Consider the following 22,366-nt stretch of genomic DNA (forward strand, 5'->3'; position numbering starts at 1 on the left):
ACGTACCATGCATCAGCCAAATCCGTACACGAGGCAAAATTCCTTGCAAAGCGGCTTCCAGTTGCCTCCCTTGGCACCGCCGATGTGTACCGTGCAACGGCTAGACACTGACTGCGTACCGCTCACACCAAGGAGCCGCCCAGTTCGACCGCCAAAACCACCTAAACCACCTTTTACGTCGCGTCAAGCCACTTCCGCTGCGGAGGGACTTCCCTACATATTTTACATTTTACAATACGAGCGCCCTAAGCATTAACCAGTTCCCAATATACAATGTTTTTCTTAATAAACATACATACACTCCTGGAAATGGAAAAAAGAACACATTGACACCGGTGTGTCAGACCCACCATACTTGCTCCGGACACTGCGAGAGGGCTGTACAAGCAATGATCACACGCACGGCACAGCGGACACACCAGGAACCGCGGTGTTGGCCGTCGAATGGCGCTAGCTGCGCAGCATTTGTGCACCGCCGCCGTCAGTGTCAGCCAGTTTGCCGTGGCATACGGAGCTCCATCGCAGTCTTTAACACTGGTAGCATGCCGCGACAGCGCGGACGTGAACCGTATGTGCAGTTGACGGACTTTGAGCGAGGGCGTATAGTGGGCATGCGGGAGGCCAGGTGGACGTACCGCCGAATTTCTCAACACGTGGGGCGTGAGGTTTCCACAGTACATCGATGTTGTCGCCAGTGGTCGGCGGAAAGTGCACGTGCCCGTCGGCCTGGGACCGGACCGCAGCGACGCACGGATGCACGCCAAGACCGTAGGATCCTACGCAATGCCGTAGGGGACCGCACCGCCACTTCCCAGCAAATTAGGGACACTGTTGCTCCTGGGGTATCGGCGAGGACCATTCGCAACCGTCTCCATGAAGCTGGACTACGGTCCCGCACTCCGTTAGGCCGTCTTCCGCTCACGCTCCAACATCGTGCAGCCCGCCTCCAGTGGTGTCGCGACAGGCCTGAATGGAGGGATGAATGGAGACGTGTCGTCTTCAGCGATGAGAGTCGCTTCTGCCTTGGTGCCAATGATGGTCGTATGCGTGTTTGGCGCTGTGCAGGTGAGCGACACAATCAGGACTGCATACTAACGAGGCACACAGGGCCAACACCCGGCATCATGGTGTGGGGAGCGATCTCCTACACTGGCCGTACACCTCTGGTGATCGTCGAGGGGACACTGAATAGTACACGGTACATCCAAACCGTCATCGAACCCATCGTTCTACCATTCCTAGACGGGCAAGGGAACTTGCTGTTCCAACAGGACAATGCACGTCCGCATGTATCCCGTGCCACCCAACGTGCTCTAGAAGGTGTAAGTCAACTACCCTGGCCAGCAAGATCTCCGGATCTGTCCCCCATTGAGCATGTTTGGGACTGGATGAAGCGTCGTCTCACGCGGTCTGCACGTCCAGCACGAACGCTGGTCCAACTGAGGCGCCAGGTGGAAATGGCATGGCAAGCCGTTCCACAGGACTACATCCAGCATCTCTACGATCGTCTCCATGGGAGAATAGCAGCCTGCATTGCTGCGAAAGGTGGATATACACTGTACTAGTGCCGACATTGTGCATGCTCCGTTGCCTGTGTCTATGTGCCTGTGGTTCTGTCAGTGTGATCATGTGATGTATCTGACCCCAGGAATGTGTCAATAAAGTTTTCCCTTCCTGGGACAATGAATTCACGGTGTTCTTATTTCAATTTCCAGGAGTGTATATTACAAAATTTCATTATTTTAACAAATTGTCTTTCATCGTTCATTCTCCATCGATAGTGCCCAGGCCAAATATCTCACGAAATAAGCATCAAACTAAAAAACTACAAAGAATGAAACTCGTCTAGCTTGAAAGGGGAAACCAGATGGCGCTATGGTTGGCCCGCTAGATGGCGCTGCCATAGGTCAAACGGATATCAACTGCGTTTGTCTAAATAGGAACCCCCATTTTTTATTACATATTCGTGTAGTACGTCATGAAATATGAATGTTTTAGTTGGACCACTTTTTTCGCTTTGTGATAAATGGCGCTGTAATAGTCACAAACGTATAAGTACGTGGTATCACGTAACATTCCGCCAGTGCGGACGGTATTTACTTCGTGATACATCACCCGTGTTAAAATGGACCGTTTACCAGTTGCGGAAAAGGTCGATATCGTGTTAATGTATGGCTATTGTGATCAAAATGCCCAACGGGCATGTGCTATGTATGCTGCTCGGTATCCTGGACGACATCGTCCAAGTGTCCGGACCGTTCGCCGGATAGTTGTGTTATTTAAGGAAACAGGAAGTGTTCAGCCACATGTGAAACGTCAACCACGACCTGCAACAAATGAGGATGCCCAAGTAGGTGTTTTAGCTGCTCTCGCGTCTAATCCGCACATCAGTAGGAGCAAAATTGCGCCAGAATCGCGAATCTCAAAAACGTCGGTGTCGAAAATGCTACATCAACATCGATTGCAGGCGTACCATATTTCTATGCACCAGGAATTGCATAGCGACGACTTTGAACGTCTTGTAGAGTTCTGCCACTGGGCACAAGAGAAATTACGGGACGATGATACATTTTTTGCACGCGTTCTATTTAGCGACGAAGCGTCGTTCAACAACAGCGGTAACGTAAACCAGTATAATATGCACTATTGGGCAACGGAAAATCCACGATGGCTGCGACAAGTGAAACATCAGCGACCTAGGCGGGTTAATCTATGGTGCGGCATTATGGGAGGAAGGATAATTGGCCCCCACAAAACACTAATTTCCTATCACAAATCGATGACCTTAAGCAACAAAGAATGCATACTTCGTAATTATAGATAAGAGATACATAATATAACCCTGCCACTAATCGATATAAATGTTACAAACAGTAGCACGTTTTGTATTATCGAGAAACCGGAGAGTGAGTGTCACAGGATTTGGGTTGGACTTGGACGTTATTCAAACAAAGGTGTTTTTCTTTGCGGCGGAATCTTCTCACGAAATTTCAGTCACCAACTTTCTCCTCCTAATGTCAAAAATATTTTGTTGACGGCGACGTAGATAGGGAGAGAGGATCATCACAATAAAATAAGGAAAATCAGAGTTCGCACGGAAAGATATAGGTGTTCGTTTCTTCCGCGCGCTGTTCGAAGTTGGAATAATAGAGAATTATTCTGAAGAAGGTTCGATGAATACTCTGCCGGGAACTTAAATGTGAAAATATTTTGTTGACGGCGATCTACATAGGGAGAAAGGGTCATCACAATAAAATAAGGAACATCAGAGCTCGCACGGAAGAATATAGGTGTTCGTTTTTTTCCGCACTTTGCTCGAGGTTGGAATAATAGAGAATTATTCTGAAGATGGTTCGATGAATCCTCCGTCGGGCACTTAAATGTGATTTGCAGAGTGACCACGCAGACGTAAATGTAGATGTAGATGCAGATGTAGACTTCTAGCTTCCCTTAACACCGACTTCAGAAGTGTGTGGCTTACGAGGACCTGCTCGACCATGGTACGTCGTTCTCTTTAACTCCTTTACACCCATTCATAGTGCTAACTGGACCACTGGCAGCACTTGGAACTTAAGAGCGATTCCCTCAGCTGATTCCATGCGTCACCCGCAAATCTCGACGGTCCCTGTCCGACTGTACTTGAGGACTTGCTTCAGCTGCGTTTGTTCTGAGGTGTCGCAGCGTCATTTGCAGAGTTCCACTCAGCTACTGGTGAATTTCTTCTTATACACACGCGACTCCTTGAAGATACTGGCGTGCTTTTCTCAGCCGGAGAAAGCTATAGAAGAAACAGCTGTACACACCATAATCTCAAGTCGTACTAAAATTGTTTTCGCGGTGGATGGAACTACACTCCTGGAAATTGAAATAAGAACACCGTGAATTCATTGTCCCAGGAAGGGGAAACTTTATTGACACATTCCTGGGGTCAGATACATCACATGATCACACTGACAGAACCACAGGCACATAGACACAGGCAACAGAGCATGCACAATGTCGGCACTAGTACAGTGTATATCCACCTTTCGCAGCAATGCAGGCTGCTATTCTCCCATGGAGACGATCGTAGAGATGCCGGATGTAGTCCTGTGGAACGGCTTGCCATGCCATTTCCACCTGGCGCCTCAGTTGGACCAGCGTTCGTACTGGACGTGCAGACCGCGTGAGACGACGCTTCATCCAGTCCCAAACATGCTCAATGGGGGACAGATCCGGAGATCTTGCTGGCCAGGGTAGTTGACTTACACCTTCTAGAGCACGTTGGGTGGCACGGGATACATGCGGACGTGCATTGTCCTGTTGGAACAGCAAGTTCCCTTGCCGGTCTAGGAATGGTAGAACGATGGGTTCGATGACGGTTTGGATGTACCGTGTACTATTCAGTGTCCCCTCGACGATCACCAGAGGTGTACGGCCAGTGTAGGAGATCGCTCCCCACACCATGATGCCGGGTGTTGGCCCTGTGTGCCTCGTTAGTATGCAGTCCTGATTGTGTCGCTCACCTGCACAGCGCCAAACACGCATACGACCATCATTGGCACCAAGGCAGAAGCGACTCTCATCGCTGAAGACGACACGTCTCCATTCATCCCTCCATTCAGGCCTGTCGCGACACCACTGGAGGCGGGCTGCACGATGTTGGAGCGTGAGCGGAAGACGGCCTAACGGAGTGCGGGACCGTAGTCCAGCTTCATGGAGACGGTTGCGAATGGTCCTCGCCGATACCCCAGGAGCAACAGTGTCCGTAATTTGCTGGGAAGTGGCGGTGCGGTCCCCTACGGCATTGCGTAGGATCCTACGGTCTTGGCGTGCATCCGTGCGTCGCTGCGGTCCGGTCCCAGGCCGACGGGCACGTGCACTTTCCGCCGACCACTGGCGACAACATCGATGTACTGTGGAAACCTCACGCCCCACGTGTTGAGCAATTCGGCGGTACGTCCACCTGGCCTCCCGCATGCCCACTATACGCCCTCGCTCAAAGTCCGTCAACTGCACATACGGTTCACGTCCACGCTGTCGCGGCATGCTACCAGTGTTAAAGACTGCGATGGAGCTCCGTATGCCACAGCAAACTGGCTGACACTGACGGCGGCGGTGCACAAATGCTGCGCAGCTAGCGCCATTAGACGGCCAACACCGCGGTTCCTGGTGTGTCCGCTGTGCCGTGCGTGTGATCATTGCTTGTACAGCCCTCTCGCAGTGTCCGGAGCAAGTATGGTGGGTCTGACACACCGGTGTCAATGTGTTCTTTTTTCCATTTCCAGGAGTGTAGTTAAATGAGAGTATTTGTGTGCGTAATATTTCACTCTATTACGAGAAGCTTGCATACACCAGTTACTACCAAGCCTTAGTCTAAACAGTACGTAGTCTTAACTGAAAAGTTCACCCACCCAACCCATTCGTAACCATAGACACTTTACAGTAATTCTTCACCGAATGTTTACAAACGGAGTGTCTTTTATAACTGCTCGCTCAAATGTTGGCAGTATCAGTTTGACGGAAAAAACTGTTCAAGTTCGCAACACGCTACGCGGTAATTAATTATTTAAAAGACACTAGAAGCTCAGAATTTAACCCCTTACACTAACTCGAATTCTCTCCCACACTTACGGCACTTCTCAAACATTTTGGTACCGAAATATCACAAAATTGATAATTTTCACGGAGCACATATCAATACGTCTGATCATTGTGAAATCCAAGCCCCAACTCCCTCTACACAAAAGAAATTTCCAGTTCCCAAAAAACGCGCTAATATGCTAATTCCTGCCGGCCTAGGTGGCTGAGTGGTTCTAGGCGCTTCAGTCCGAAACCGCGCGACTGCTACGGTCACAGGTTCGAATGGGCATGAATTTGTTAGTTTTAGGTTTAGGTGGTTCTAAGTTCTAGGGGACTTGTGACCTCAGACGTTAACTCCCATAGTGCTCAGAGCCATTTGAACCATTTGCTAATTTCTGACTGACAGAGAAATATCGCAGCCAACCGGAAAGCAGCATCAAACCCGCTCAACCGTGCGCATATATGCGGAACCACTGAATCAGAACAGTAAATTAACATAAATAAAGATGGAAAACCTATAAATATAAAATTAATTCCCTCCTAACAGAACAACTTTTCCCAAATCATAATCTCATTTCCCCAGTTCCGTAAACTGTAAAAGGTGGCTACACTGAGTCACAGCGCCAAAGAGTATTATTCAGCCGCCTCCACTGGCAGTTGCAGCTGAGAAGTTGCTGTGGACAGTGGTAGTTCTGAAGTAGGCGTGATCTGTGCTTGTTGAGACGTCGATAGAGCACTAGTTATTCTGTTGGGCAAGACACCATATGTTATTCGATTGGTGATGTTGTAATGATAAAAGTGTATTTTTCGTCAATATATATGAAGGTAAAGAATTTTTTTATTTTAGACGTCCTAAATAACAATGCCTCTTGGTCACAGGTTCAGTCAACAAAGCATCTGGCTCGTGTTCTTGTATTTGACTGTAATTCTGGTTTCTATGTGCAATAATAGTATTTCTGTTTTTTTTAATTACTTCGTTGTAAATGGCGTTTAAAGCATCTTGTCGTATTGAGGAAGAACCGTGCCAGATGGTTACGTTGAATCATACTTTCACAGAAAGAACAGTTATACTTGTGCTTTGTTGTTTCGCAGCTTTTAGTATTGCTGGGGACTTAATTAATTAATTGTGTTAACGGAAATTTCCTTTCATTCTTTGTTGTTATTCTCTGCAGTCAGATTGCGTATTAATATTATTCAGGGCCAACCGGTTACGAGACAGCGTAACCGGACAAACAGCGACTAAAAACTAAAAATTATTTGCATTTTATTGAATTAAGCTCCCATGCAACTGTCGAAATAGTTTATAAAAGAATCACCGGTACGCATAACTAACACACACACGTCATTGTCGGACACTGCTCACGTGACCTGTTACTTCAATGTGTAGTATAAAAATATTACATAAAACAGTATTTCACGTTCACACCTTGTTTCACTCTCATAACGAAAAACAATAACAGCAGTGATTAATAAACTATTCATAAACTAACCAAACAAAATCGGAAACAAAATTAACAATTTCTGGTTGCATCTGTAACAGTGCCTGTCGGCCAGTGAGCTCTATCATACCGCATAAAAACTACACACACAAGAGCAATCTGACGACACCTGTCCTGTGCGTGACCCACAGTGCACGCCTGTTCACGGATCTCGGAGCACAGCCGCTACGTCTCAGTTCGTTCGCATTTCCACATCTCAGTCACCTCGCCAACAGTCAACTTGGGCAGCATTATAGTGGCGGAAATGTGTCTAACGGATTTGTTTCTCAGGTGTCATCCAGTGACTAGTCTGCGATCGAAGTCACTGAACACTCTTGACCCACCCAATCTGCTGTTACTGCTCCTATGTTGACAACACAATTCTCGTAGCTTCCTTCCTCACTGTGGGTCCGCCTCTCATGACATCTAGAGGTCAGTTCCGCGCTACATAGGGTTGGCCAGATACGTTTTCTCAGATAGTGTACAATTAAAGCCAGCATCACCCAGGGAGGATCTTCTGAGCATAGAGGAGGAGCGGAAAGGAAGCGCGGGGGAGGTGGGAGGGTGGGTGGGGGTGGGGGGGGTGAGGGGGAGATGACAGCACCGCATGCGCGGCAGCAGGGAAGCAGAGAGCGGGCAAACAAAGTCCACGTTGCCGAACTGCATCGCTGCAGATAATAGTCAGGCTCGTTTGCCTACCGTACGTTGCATTATACGTTCAAATCTATGAGGAGAATAATAAATACTATAACCAATTTCGATCAATCGTCATGAGAGAAATATTAAATGGTTCAAATGGCTCTGAGCATTATGGGACTTAACTGCTGAGGTCATCAGTCCCCTAGAACTTAGATCTACTTAAACCTAAGCACATCACACACATCCATGACCGAGGCAGGATTCGAACCTGCGACCGTAGCGTTCGCGCGGTTCCAGACTGAAGCGCCTAAAACCGCTCGGCCACTCCGGCCGGCAGAGAAATATTAATTCACGTCATTAATTCACGTCCACTGCTCCACAGATTCACTTTACGTGACGTCGGGAGGCGAGAACAGCTGACACAGCTTTGTGAAGACGTGAAGTACAACTTTTCTCAAAGCGACATTGAAACTGCTTGCAATGATTACCATTTATTGCGATTTTAACTGCATTATACGTAAAAATTTAATACACAACAAAATTAACTTCAAGCACAAACCGAAAGCATTGTATTTGCTTGACAACTGCTTCTGATCAATAGAATTTTTAAAAGTGTCTCAAGTGTGTGTGTGTGTGTGTGTGTGTGTGTGTGTGTGTGTGTGTGTGTGTGTGTGTGTGTGTGTGACGTTAGTTAAGTGTAATCAATGCGTGTGAAAATGAATTAGTGGTAGAAAAGAGTAATGTAAAAGACTATCGTAAAAATGATCAGTAAGTTGTCATATTTTTGGTTGTTAACGGGCAATATGAATGTAAACTAACACATTCGATATTACAGTGAGAGACCGCATTTATAATCCATTGAACAAGCAAACAATCAACCATTATCTGCGAATAACTCCACGGAATATGACCGATAACTTCGAGAACCACGGATAACTCGACAAGTCATTTTAGAGCCTTCCTAGTTCGTGTCTTGAAAATGACAGAGGCTTACAACATGGTGGGAGAAGCTTAACTTCTCCTTGGGCAATATGTTGAACATTATATTTTGCATAATTAAAATGATACAAAGTCCTAATCAAAGTTATCATTATTATGTGTGCAACTGATATGTTGACAAACACATTTTTTAATCCACGAGTCTTTAAAACTAAGAAGTATTATTCCTTGTCCCAAAGTCTACACCGTAATACCGTCGCCACTTCTATTTGAACCTGTTTCTGAACTATCTGATTGTAAATTTACGATGATAGGTTCACGGCTTATATACAGCATCACTTCCCTCTCAAATTTTTCTTTCTGAAACTTTTCAGCATGACGCACACTGTGCCCACGCTACAGATGGGATGTTGTCTAATGCTTCTCTGTCTATTGCCCCATGCACAAGTGATTCACTGCATGTTTACTTGAATGTTTCTTTTTTCCTCCCACATAGCCTTAAAACCCTTTGACCAAATTAATTCCATGGGGCTACACTGACAGTGACACGAGGTAAACGCAAAACTGTGTGACCCCATACACGTGCAAGGAAGTAAAGTTCGTATGTTTGTCACGTGACTTGTATAAATTAACGAACAGCTGGAGGTCGGCACAAATCTGGTTTATATGGTGCTTAATATTTTTATTTTTAAGCCGGGGAAAAATGGCCGCTTTTCTCGTGTTTGTACTTGATGTTTTCACTATAACAGTTCAGTTATAACTGGCAATGACCGACTTCGAAGAAAGGTATGACAAGAATTGTGAATCACGTCAAGAAACTGACAACGCTTACTTCCGAATGGTACTCAATGCTGTTTTTCTTACACGTAAATACAAGTTTATTCTCAGAAACAAAACCAGAAGAAGAGTCAGTATGTAGAGTAATTATCGGAGAACCTATTCCCATGAGAACTTTAAAACCGTCGTACCATCACTCATTATCAGGCAGATCTTCTAGGAATGATTTTAATTGACTCATGTTTCGTCAAGCTAAAACACTGTTGAACTACCTCCTTCTCTTGTATCGTACTGCACCTATGTCACTCCTTTGAACCGAAAACTCTCTTCTTAATGTATCTGGAACCAACGTCTTTTAAAATTCCTTACAGTGACGGAGTGCGTAACTACTTAAGCCCGCATGACTGTAACAAGTTTTTGTGATTTCGGGCATTCATCATTCACATGGAGCATTTTAAAACATCTTTGTTGAAACTATCAATCTGGGTTACAGGTTCCTTGCGATTTCGATACTTTCCAGGCGACATGAAACCAACTGTTTCGATGGTTGCTACAGCGCTGATAATTCCCTTTACAATTCTCTTTACAGTTCTCTTTCTGACACAACGTGGTTCTCGAGTCCGTTCTTGTTCTTTCCAGTGTCGACAGTAGGAGACCTGCTTATAAATTCACGTTTGAAAAAGCTGTAAATGAGGTGAATAATCCGCTTCGCCTGCTTGTGAAGCACTTCACCACAGCTATACTGTTGGAAGAAAAAAGAGGAAACGAAAAATAGATAGTTGAATGAATAATTCGGTTGTCGCGAAGTGCGGCAACAATACAGCATGTAGGAGCGAGATTCTCGCTCTCTGCTTCTAACTCTCTGCTAGTCGCTCGGAAAGAGAATGAATATTATTGGCCGCCAGTGGATGGTGGAGGGGGATGCACAGAACAGCTGAAAATTGGGCCGCCTTGTTGCATGACGCGAAAAATAGTGCCATTTTTTCATTCGTCAGCCTTCTGACCAGTTTGTTGCGCCCCACCACGAATTTCTCTCTTGTGTCAACCTCTTCTTCTCGGAGTAGCTCTTCCACCTTACATTCTCAGTTATTTGCTGGATGCATTCAGATCTCTGTCTTCCTCTACAATTTTTACCCTCCACAGCTCCATCTAGTACCACGGAAGTTATTCCCCGATGTCTTAGCAGATGTCCTGTCATCCAGTCTCATCTCCTTGTCAGGGTTTTCTACATATTCCCTTCCTCTCCGATACTGCGCAGAATCTCCTCATTCCTTACTTTACCAGTTCATCTAATTTTCAACGTTCTTATGTAGTATCACATCTCAAAGTCTTCAATTCTCTTCTGTTTCGGTCTTCCCTCAGTCCATTTATTACTATCGAACAATTTTGTACTGCAAACGTACATTCTCAGAAATTTTCCTCACATTAAGATCTATGTTTGATACTAGTAGAGTTCTCTTGGCTCTGTTCATCGTGGGTTATTTTGCTGCTATGTAGTATCACATCTCAAAGTCTTCAATTCTCTTCTGTTTCGGTCTTCGCTCACTCCATTTCTTACTATCGAACAATTCTGTGCTGCAAACGTACATTCTCAGAAATTTTCCTCACATTAAGACCTATGTTTGATACTAGTAGAGTTCTCTTGGCTCTGTTCATCGTGGGTTATTTTGCTGCGTAACTAGCAGAATTCCCTAACTTAGACTACTTCATAGTCCGTAATTCTTTTTTTAAGTTTCTCGCCGTTCTCTTTTCTGCTACCTCTCATTACTTTCGTCTTCCTTCGATTTACTGTGAGTCTGTGTGCTGTATTCATTAGACTGTTCATTCTGTTCAACACAAGTTGTAATTCTTTTTCACTTCCACTGATGATTGCAATGTCATAAACTAATTTTATCATTGACTTCCTTTTGTGTCGTTCACCTGCTTTATTTCTTTGCTGATGGTCCTCAGTGTCGATGTACTGCATTTTATACTGGCTGAAAAATGGGCGGTTGAAGTTCAAAACTGATTATGGTAAATGATGTAGCCGACAGTTGCACAGTTTCTAACATTCTGCGTGGTGTCTGTTTGTTCTAAGTCGTGTATCCCTACCACTTTCGCGCAACGACGCTCTGAGCGTGTTTTTTTTAGGGAATTGACTAGTTTGAACCTGGGACCTGTTGCTGGTAAGGAGACGCCAGACCACACATGACATGTAGAATTCAGAAGAGTTCAGTGAGACTAGCGATGATATAACCAAATACTTAATGATTTCAGCGTCAGCTCCACTGCACTCCCTGTAAAAGAATCTTAATACTGACTAAATTTAGTGGAAGGGGTTCAAGGCTTTCCTATTTTTAGTTAGCAGGTAGCGTAGCTACCAGCAGGGTCACCCATGCCGGACAGGCCAAAGGGGAGCAGCCAGACAAAGTGTGTCCCACAACGATCTGTCGCTCTCCTTTCCTATCCCAAACCTGTCCTCACCATTTCCTTTTCTTGTCATTCCCTGGTATATGTACAAAAGGGCAGAAAGACGTCTATAGGCGTGGAGAAGTCAATCTTTCTAAGGGGGAAAACCCCGAATGAAAAATCCTGGTCCTCCAGGTTGGGGGTTGGCGACGGGCTACCAACCCGTCCTGGAAAAAATAATCACAGGTACTAGCATCACAGACGAGCCTCGGATAGGACTGATCTCTGTAAAACGACCTAAGCAAGAACAAGGACTACTGAAGGAAATACAACTAGGGACCCAGAATGTTAGAAGCTTATACCAACCTGGGGCAGCAAAATGTGTAGTAAGGGAGGCAGATAAGTATCAAATTGATCTATTGGCCCTGCAAGAAACAAGGTGGACAGAAACCGAAGCTACAGAAATGGAAAACTATGTCATTTTCCATGGAGCCTCAGAAACAAACCAGTCACTAGGAACTGGTTTTGCAGTGAAGAAATCACTCTGTAACACTCTCATAGATTTTAAATCAATCAACCCCAGAATCTCACTCCGAACCATAGACACGGGAAAACACAAACTCACATATATAAATTGTCATGCCCCAACCGAAGAAAGCGATGACATCAAAAAAGAATTTTCTCCGAGGAATTAGAAACGGTTTTAGACAATGTACCAAGTGAACATTACAAAATTATCCTTGGAGATTTTAATGCGAAAATAGGGAAAGAAGCAGCCTTTATGGGGACCATCGGAAAGCACAGTTTACATGATGTGAGCAGTGATAACGGCACTAGGCTGGTTAGCTTTGCGACTGCAAAAGGCTTGTTTATAAGTAGTACTGATTGCGACAGGAAGAGAATATATAAAGGAACCTGGGTGTCTCCAGATGGGAAAACAGTGAACCAAATTGACCACCTAATTGTAGAGAAGAGAATAAAGAAGTGGGTACAAAATGTTAGAACGGCAAGAGGGGCGGAATGTGGATCAGACCACTTCCTTGTCAGAGGAAGGATGAAAACAATATGGAGAGCCAGGAAGCACAAAAGAATGCAAAGAGTCACTTGATATGACCATGAGAGTCTGACTGAAGATAATATAAGAAAACTTTCAAGATAGCACTAACAAACCATTTTGAAGCTTTGAATGAAGAGGAAGGAGATACTGCGGTAGATCAGAACTGGAAGGCGATTGCAGAAGACCATTAAAGAAACAGCCCAAGAAGTAATCCCAAAGCGAACTAGGGGAAAAAGAGTGTGGTTCAGTGAGGAGTGTGAGGGAGCTATCAGGGAGAGACAACGGGCCAAACTACTGTGGATACAAAGCAATATGCAAGAAGAAGAACAATCGAAGTTTGAAGAAACACGACGGCAGACCCAAGCCACATTGAGGAAAGCAAAGAGAAAATATGTCAAAAATATCATGGAGGAAGCTGAACAAGACATTCATGGAAATAGGTATAAAGAACTTTACAGAAAAGTGAAAAGTTTTAAAGGAGGGACATACCATCAACACAGATTCATAAAAGATGCCAATGGAAGAATGTTAACAGAAGATCAAAAAATTGGAAGAAGATGGATGGAATACTTCAGAGAAATTCTAAACTCTGATGAACCAACCGAACTACTTGAGTTTGACAAACCAGTAACAGTAGACCCAGAATATCCTCCACCCACCATTGAAGAGATAAGGAACCAGATTAAAAACCTTAAGAATGGTAAAAGTCCAGGTGAGGACGGTATTCCTGCTGAACTTCTCAAGGCTGGAGACGAAATCCTCTGTTTCAAAACTCACAAGCTAATCGAGCAAATTTGGGTAAAACATGAAATACCAGAGGAATGGAAGGTAGCTGTGATATGTCCCGTATATAAAAAGAAAGACAAATCGGCATGTGACAACTACAGGGGCATAGCGCTACTCAACACCTGTTATAAGATCTTCTCCAACTGCCTATTAGAAGGAATAAAACCTCTAGCAACAGACATAATTGAAGAATACCAAGGAGGTTTCCAGGCAGGGCGATCAACCACGGACCCGATTTTTGTCCTAAAACAGGTCTGTGAAAAAAATGTACGAATACGGACGAGAGATACATCTCCTGTTTGAAGACTTCAAGAAGGCTTTCGACAGTGTACATAGACTATGACAGAGTTTGGTGTACCAAAGAAGTTGGTCAAACTGGTAGAGGTATGCATAAATGACACAAAACTTAAGGTTAAGATAGGCAATCAAATGACAGAAAGCTTCCAAGTTGCAACAGGATTACGCCAAGGAGATGGGCTATCACCTGTCCTCTTCAACCTGGCACTTGAGAAGGCAATGCGGGATTTCAACAAAGAAAACATCAAGGGCATTCAAATTGGTAATGAACACATTACATATTTGGCCTATGCAGACGACATTGCACTATTAGCATGCACACAAGAAGATCTAAAGAGAAGTATCCAGACCTTGGAGTTATTGGCAGCTAGGATCGGTCTACAAATTAGCTCTGAAAAAACAGAGTATATGACCATAGGAAGAAAGATCCAGATCTCTCAAGATTTAATTGTGAACAACACCAGGTATAAACATGTGAAAGAGTTCAAATACCTTGGATAATTTTTTACAGAACTAACATCAACTGAAGCAGAGATAAAAGCACGAATGCAGGCGGGAAACAGATACTATCACTCTCGAGACCCTATATTAAAATGTGTCTCTCAACAACTGAAGCTACGGTTGTATAAGACATTAATAACGCCAGTAGTACTTTATGGTTCTCAAACCTGGAGCACTCGAAAACAAGACCTTAAGCGACTGCTAACATTTGAAAGGAAAGTCCTCAGGGAAAATATTTGGACCAGTCAGAGATCGGAGTACTGGAGAATGGAGAAGACGCCATAACAATGAATTAGAAGAGCTGTACAAGGAGTGATGAGAAGCAAAAGACTGCAATGGCCTGGATGTGTTGTTAGAATGGAGGCAACAAGATGGCCCAAAATCACAATGGACTGGATCCCGTCAGGCAGCAGACCAGTGGGAAGACCTAGTAAGAGGTGGATCGATGGAGTGAGAGAAGACCTGTTGCAGCTGGGAGTCACGGAAAACTGGAGACAGACAGCAGAAGACAGAGACGGATGGAGAGCTCTAACTGTGGTGGCGCGCGGTCCTCTGGGCCTGATCGCGTGAATGATGAATGATAAAAACCAACTGCGTTCAACAAAAATGTGAACGGATATTTCCTGAGTGAGTTTCCAAGTTCTACAATGGACCGAAGGATGACCTATGCCATATCACATCTATAATCTAGGTTTAAATTAAGTTTCACAAAAGAGAAAACTTTCAAAATGGTCTACAGTGACCCTCAATTATCTTTAATTACTTATCTAACTTGTCGTAAATTACAGTGGCTGATGTGGGTCCTCAATAATTATATAACAGAAAAATCATCGCGTTTCAGATTTTAACTTACGTAGCAAATGTGAATATCATGAGCTTTAATTGACGATCGACACTAGTATTAACGCAAAAAGGGGGTGTAACAGATGAGACTTCTGCAGTCCTGAGTGAAGCTTTATGCGCTGTTATGCGGCATCACGTGCGTTCATTACCTTGTCGTTGGTTAGGCAGTGTCAGGGGGCGACGCTCAGCGCAGCTCCATACAGTTCGCCGTCTCGGAAGCAACTCTCTCCTAACTTCTCCTTACTACAATTTACCGAAGTTGGTTTAAAATAAACTATCTGGCTGTGTTTTCATATGACCAGTCAGGGTCTCAATGTTAACCTTAAGCTCCACCTACAAAAATTCTGTCTATCCAGTGAGAAACGTTATACTTTTCGTGATAGGGCAATGTTTTTAACGTTTGCAACGTAACAGAGACGCGAAAACGTCTCACGCTAAAACTTGCAGCTGGTGTGGCCCTTACGGTTCTTCTGGAGGGCTCTATCTTTTAACATGGGCTGGGAGGTGGTCCTGGCGGTTACTTTTCGTGGTGGGGCAATGTTTTTAACGTTTGCAACGTAACATAGACTCGAAAAAGTGTCACGCTAAAACTTGCAGCTGGTGTGGCCCTTTTAGTGTTATTGTAAGATCTATACTGTTCTTCTGGAGGGCTCTATCTTTTATCATGGGCTGGGGGTGTGGTCCTGGCGGTTACTTTTCGTGGTGGGGCAATGTTTTTAACGTTTGCAACGTAACAGAGACGCGAAAAAGTCTCATGCTTAAACTTGCAACTGGCATGGCTCTTTTAGCGTTATCGTAAGATCTGTACTGTTCTTCTGAAGGGCTCTATCTTTTAACATGGGCTGGGGGGTGGTTCTGGCGGTTGGCTGACGACGTGGGTGTCCGTTCCTTATTGTAGGGCCTTCTAGCTTACCACGGTTCTGCTCTCGGCTTCTGTTCTCGTTTCTCCCCTCGGAACTGCATCTGTCTCACGGTGGGAAGGTATGACATGCACTCTTGTGTTAGTCTGTGGTATTCCATTTGCTCACCCGTTACTCGTATTACTTTGGTTAATTTAATGTCACGATTTATTCGGAGCTATGTGACATACTGCTGGATTTGCTTACCATGTCAGGGTTTTCATGGAAGGTGTTGGATTTCCCTGACACCTTACAAGTTGCATTTCACAGTTCTTTACTTTCACTGTTCACAACGCCCCAATATTACACAGTCATATGACCAGTTAAGTATAGGCAAATTTTTATAAGCCTCATGAATAGGTTGCAGGCAAACATCAGAATACTGCTACAATAGTTTACCGTTGAATATCGAAGAGCAATAAAAACCTAACCACACACTTCACAGTTCTTGCAGAATAATACAGTACGTATTGAACTGTCATTATTTTAACACATGGCCAAATTGTGTTACAATTAGTTCATGGATGCATTCTTGTTGTTCTAACCAATACGGGTTCCTCATTTGAAAATCGGCTGTGGACTGACTGTCTTGGGACCAAAAATTGGTACTGAATAATAGGTACTGAAACTGTACGTTGTTTGATGTTTAATATACAGAAATTACAATTAAATTAACTGAATACATCGAAACATTGGTTCATTTTAACAGTTTCTTCTACCACGAGGGTTAAGCCTAATTATTTGTTAAATGATGAAATTAACAGATACAGTTATACAGACAATACTTTTGACGAAACTGGTAATTACTTAGGAATTAATTAAGGGCTGGCTTTGCTAACACGTTTTCGGATAGAGCCAAATAAATACTTAAAAAATGCCAGTGTTTCGTTTTCCAAATGTTTATAATTAGTCCGGATTTTATATTTCTTTATAAGTCAACAATAGAATTTAAGTTACGAAATAATTTGGTAGAAAATCCGAAGAAATTCTGGTCGTATGTAAAGTACACAAGCGGCAAGAGGCAGTCAATACCTTCGCTGCGCAGTGCCGATGGTAATGTTACCGACGACTGTGCCGCTAACGCGGAGTTATTGAACGCAGTTTTCCGAAATTCCTTCACCAGGGAAGACGAATGGAATATTCCAGAATTTGAAACACGAACACCTGCTAGCATGAGTTTCTTAGAAGTAGATACCTTAGGGGTTGCGAAGCAACTCAAATCGCTTGATACGGGCAAGTCTTCAGGTCCAGATTGTATACCGATTAGGTTCCTTTCAGATTACGCTGATACTATAGCTCCCTACTTAGCACTCATATACAACCGCTCGCTCACCGATAGATCTGTACCTACAGATTGGAAAATTGCGCAGGTAGCACCAGTGTTCAAGAAGGGTAGTAGGAGTAATCCATTTAACTACAGACCTATATCATTGACGTCGGTTTGCAGTAGGGTTTTGGAGCATATACTGTATTCAAACATTATGAATCACCTCGAAGGGAACGATCTATTGACACGTAATCAGCATGGCTTCAGAAAACATCGCTCTTGTGCAACGCAGCTAGCTCTTTATTCGCACGAAGTAATGGCCGCTATCGACAGGGGATCTCAAGTTGATTCCGTATTTCTAGATTTCCGGAAAGCTTTTGACACAGTTCCTCACAAGCGACTTCTTATCAAGCTGCGGACCTATGGGGTATCGTCTCAGTTGTGCGACTGGATTCGTGATTTCCTGTCAGGAAGGTCGCAGTGCGTAGTAATAGACGGCAAATCATCGAGTAAAACTGAAGTGATATCAGGTGTTCCCCAGGGAAGCGTCCTGGGACCTCTGCTGTTCCTGATCTATATAAATGACCTGGGTGACAATCTGAGCAGTTCTCTTAGATTGTTCGCAGATGATGCTGTAATTTACCGTCTAGTAAGGTCATCCGAAGACCAGTATCAGCTGCAAAGCGATTTAGAAAAGATTGCTGTATGGTGTGTCAGGTGGCAGTTGACGCTAAATAACGAAAAGTGTGAGATGATCCACATGAGTTCCAAAAGAAATCCGTTGGAATTCGATTACTCGATAAATAGTACAATTCTCAAGGCTGTCAATTCAACTAAGTACCTGGGTGTTAAAATTACGAACAACTTCAGTTGGAAGGACCACATAGATAATATTGTGGGGAAGGCTAGCCAAAGGTTGCGTTTCATTGGCAGGAGACTTAGAAGATGCAACAAGTCCACTAAAGAGACAGCTTACACTACACTCGTTCGTCTTCTGTTAGAATATTGCTGCGCGGTGTGGGATCCTTACCAGGTGGGATTGACGGAGGACATCGAAAGGGTGTAAAAAAGGGCAGCTCGTTTTGTATTATAACGTTACAGGCGAGAGAGTGTGGCAGATATGATACACGAGTTGCGATGGAAGTCATTACAGCAAAGACGTTTTTCGTCGCGGCGAGACCTTTTTACGAAATTTCAGTCACCAACTTTCTCTTCCGAATGCGAAAATATTTTGTTGAGCCCAACCTACATAGGTAGGAATGATCATCAAAATAAAATAAGAGAAATCAGAGCTCGAACAGAAAGGTTTAGGTGTTCGTTTTTCCCGCTCGCTGTTCGGGAGTGGAATAGTAGAGAGATAGTATGATTGTGGTTCGATGAACCCTCTGCCAAGCACTTAAATGTGAATTGCAGAGTAGTCATGTAGATGTAGACAATCACTGATTTCACCAATGAAAGATATTAATTATGGATAGTCAAAATAATTTAGGAAATTGATGACCTACACAAAACTAAGCACATAATTAGATCTGGTACTACATTCTTTAAAACTGAGGGCCAACCTTTCTCTTTTAAAAAAGGAAGTTTATACTCACGTATGTTAATGGTAATTAGTCAAAAGTGAAAAAATGAATTTTAAAGAGGCAGATGTCAAAACAAGAGAGGGAGTAAAAAGATCCTAGCTAACTTCGCCACAGTTTAGCCTTGAATTTAGTCTGAGTACTTCATTCTTGGGTTTCCAATCTCCTGTAGGTTCTTGTACATATTGTATATTACCCGTCTTTCCCTAGAGCTTACTGGTGTTTTCTCAGAATTTCGACATCTTGCTCCATTTACATTGTCGAACGCTTTTTCCAGATCGACAAATCCAAAAAACGTGTCTCGATTTTTCTTCAGTCTTGCTTCAACTATCAACTGCAACGTCAGTACTGCCTCTCTGGTGCCTTTACCTTTTCTAAAGCCAAACTGATCATCATCAACCGATACTCAATTTTCTTTTCCATTCCTGTGTATATTATTCCTGTCAGCAACATGGATGAATGAACTGTTAAGCTGATTCTGTGATGATTATCGCACTTGTGGCCTTTTGCTATCTTCGGAATTGTTTGAGTGGTGTATTTCCTAAAGACTGATAGTACATCGCAGGTCTCATACATCCTACACACAAACGTGGATAGTAGTTTTGTTGATATTTCCCCAAATGATTTTAGAAATTTTTATGGAATGTTATCTACCCCCTCTGCCTTATTTGATCTTAAGTCTTCAAAAGCTCCTTTAAATTACCGTTCTAATATTGGATCCCCTACCTCTTCCCAGTCGACTTCTGTTTCTTCTATCACGTCATCAAGCAAGTCTTCCACCTCATAGAGGTCTTCAGTTTTCCGTTTTCACCTATCTGCTCTCTCCACTACGTTTAACAGTAGTATTACCATTGCACTCTTAATATTACGGTCTTTGCTTTTAATTTCATCGAAGAATATTTTAAGTTTTCTATATGCTGAGTCCATCCTTCCGACGATCATTTGTGTATTGATTTCTTCACTATTTTCGTGCAACTATTTTGCCTTAGCTTGCCTGCACTTTTGTGCGGGTTTCGTTCCTATTTATTTCGTTCCTAAGCGACAAATATTTCTGTGCTATCGAATTTCCCTGAATATTTTTGTACTTCCTTCTCTCGTCGATCAGTTAAAGTATACCTTTTGTTACACATGGTTTCTTCGCAATTACCTTCCTAGTTCCTTTCCATTCAGTTCTGCGACAGCTCGTTTTAGAAATGTCTTTGCTTCTTCGACCGAACTGCCCACTGAACTATTCATTATCATATTACCTATACCCTCAGAGAACTTCAAGCGCCGGCCGGAGTGGCCGAGCGGTTCTAGGCACTTCAGTCTGGAACCGCGCGACCGTTACGGTCGCAGGTTCGAATCCTGCCTCGGGCATGGATGTGTGTGACGTCCGTAGGTTAGTTAAGTCTAAGTAGTTCTAAGTTCTAGGGGACTGATGACCTCAGAAGTTAAGTCCCATAGTGCTCAGAGCCATTTGAACTTCAAGCGTGTCTCTTCATTCCTAAGTATTTCCGTATCAACTGTTGTATTAGGCACATCATTTAAGCTCTCACATCTAGTGCTGTAGGAGGTGGTCATAATAATACGACGTGACAATATACTCACAGCCAATGAAACAGGTTATTTAATGGAATTCGCGGGAGAGCTTCTGTAAAGTTTGGAAGGTAGGAGACGAGATACTGGCAGAAGTAAAGCCGTGAGTACCGGGCGTGACTCGTGCTTGGGTAGCTCAGATGGTAGAGCACTTGCCCGCAAAAGGCAAAGGTCCCGAGTTCGAGTCTCGGTCGGACATACAGTTTTAATCTGCCAGGAAGTTTCAGGTTATTTACTGCTATTAGAGGTGATCAATAACTAATGCAACACATTTTTTTCCCAGAAATTTGTTGGTTTAATTCAGGATTCAAGTACAGAATATTATTCTCCACTCTTTTGGCTACAAAATCTTATTTTTCAACGTAATCGCTGTTCAATGCGACAACCTTCTGCGTGTATGCCGGCATGCTACCATTCTACTGGCTGATGTCCGAGCCAGCATCTTGCTGCAGTAGTAACCTCCCCATCACCCACGAGCTGCTTCCCGGAGAGTGCACCCTTGACTGGATCAACTAGATGGAAGTCGAAAGGTGCGAGGTCCAGGTTGTAGGGTGGATGAGAAGGAACAGTCCAATGGACTTTTGTGAGCTCGTCTCGGTTGCACAGACGTGTGTGGGACCTTGTGCTGTAATGGAGAAGGATGAATTCACTTGCAATTTTATGGCGACGTTTCTTAATTTTCCTGAGGGTGGTACAATATACTTCAGAGTTATCGTTGCACAATGTGGGGGGGGGGGGGGGGAGGAGAGAGGGGGTGGACATCAAATAGAGCCACTCCTTCAAATTTCCCTGAAGACTTTCGCCAGAACTTTACCAGCTGAGCTGACCACCTGGCTAGCTGCGCGGTCTAACGCGCTGCTTCCCAAGCGGGAAGGCGAGCCGGTCCCTGGTACAAATCCGCCCGGCGGATTAGTGTCGAGGTCCGGTGTGCCGGCCAGCCTGTGGACGGTTTTTGAGGCGGTTTTCCATCTATCTCGGCTAATGCCGGCTGGTTTCCCTTATTCCACCTCAGTTACACAATGTCGGCGATTGCTGCGCAAACACTGTCTCCACGTATGCATACACAAAAATTATTCTACCACACAAACATCTGGATTATACTCGTCTCGTATGAGACGTTTCTGGGGGTCCACTGGGGGCTGCCCCACATAATAACCCTGGGTTCGGTGTGGGGTGGCGGTGAGGTGGGTCGACTGCTGTGGCCTGTTGTGGGTTTGTGAACCGCTGAGGGCTATGGCGCGACAAAGCATCTCCGTCGTTTCTAGGGCCCCAGTTTAAATACACAATACAATACACAAATGGATTACCATTTTGTTGCCCTGTTTCAACACCTATGACGATGTTCAAGACAAAAAATTGCCACAAGCAGCCTTGTAAAGCGCAAGAAGCTCTGAACTATCCTTTGTTGCTTTTTACCGGTCTTCTATTAGGTGGCGAGGATCACAGCGGCCATACACCAATTAGTAGCCCAACTTGTCTCAACACTGCCAACAGAGGCATATAGTTGAGCAACGAGATGTTTGATTGTGATTTGTCGGTTACCTTGAATGAGAGCGCCCACCTGTCCCTACTTTCCAGGAGATATGACTGTGTGGTTGGTCAGTATGTGGGAGATGTTTGGAAGATCGGACAGGAGGAGGAGGAGGAGGAGATTAGGGTTTAATGTCCTGTCGACAAAGCGGGTACCAGAGATGGAGCACAAGCTCAAATGGTGCCAAGAACAGGGAAGGAAATCACAGAAAACATAAATCAGGATGGCCAGAAACGGGTTTGAA

The 22,366-nt window shown here is 44.2% G+C and overlaps 1 protein-coding gene across 1 annotated transcript in view; it reads left to right on the top strand.

Moving 5' to 3' along the window:
- The window catches only part of LOC126282131 (uncharacterized), a 590,112-nt gene that overhangs the window by 315,493 nt on the left and 252,253 nt on the right, over positions 1-22,366 (top strand). The gene's annotated exons all lie outside the window — the stretch shown is intronic.

Source organism: Schistocerca gregaria, chromosome 1 (genome assembly GCF_023897955.1).
Source record: "Schistocerca gregaria isolate iqSchGreg1 chromosome 1, iqSchGreg1.2, whole genome shotgun sequence".
Classification (NCBI taxonomy): Eukaryota; Metazoa; Arthropoda; class Insecta; order Orthoptera; family Acrididae; genus Schistocerca; species Schistocerca gregaria.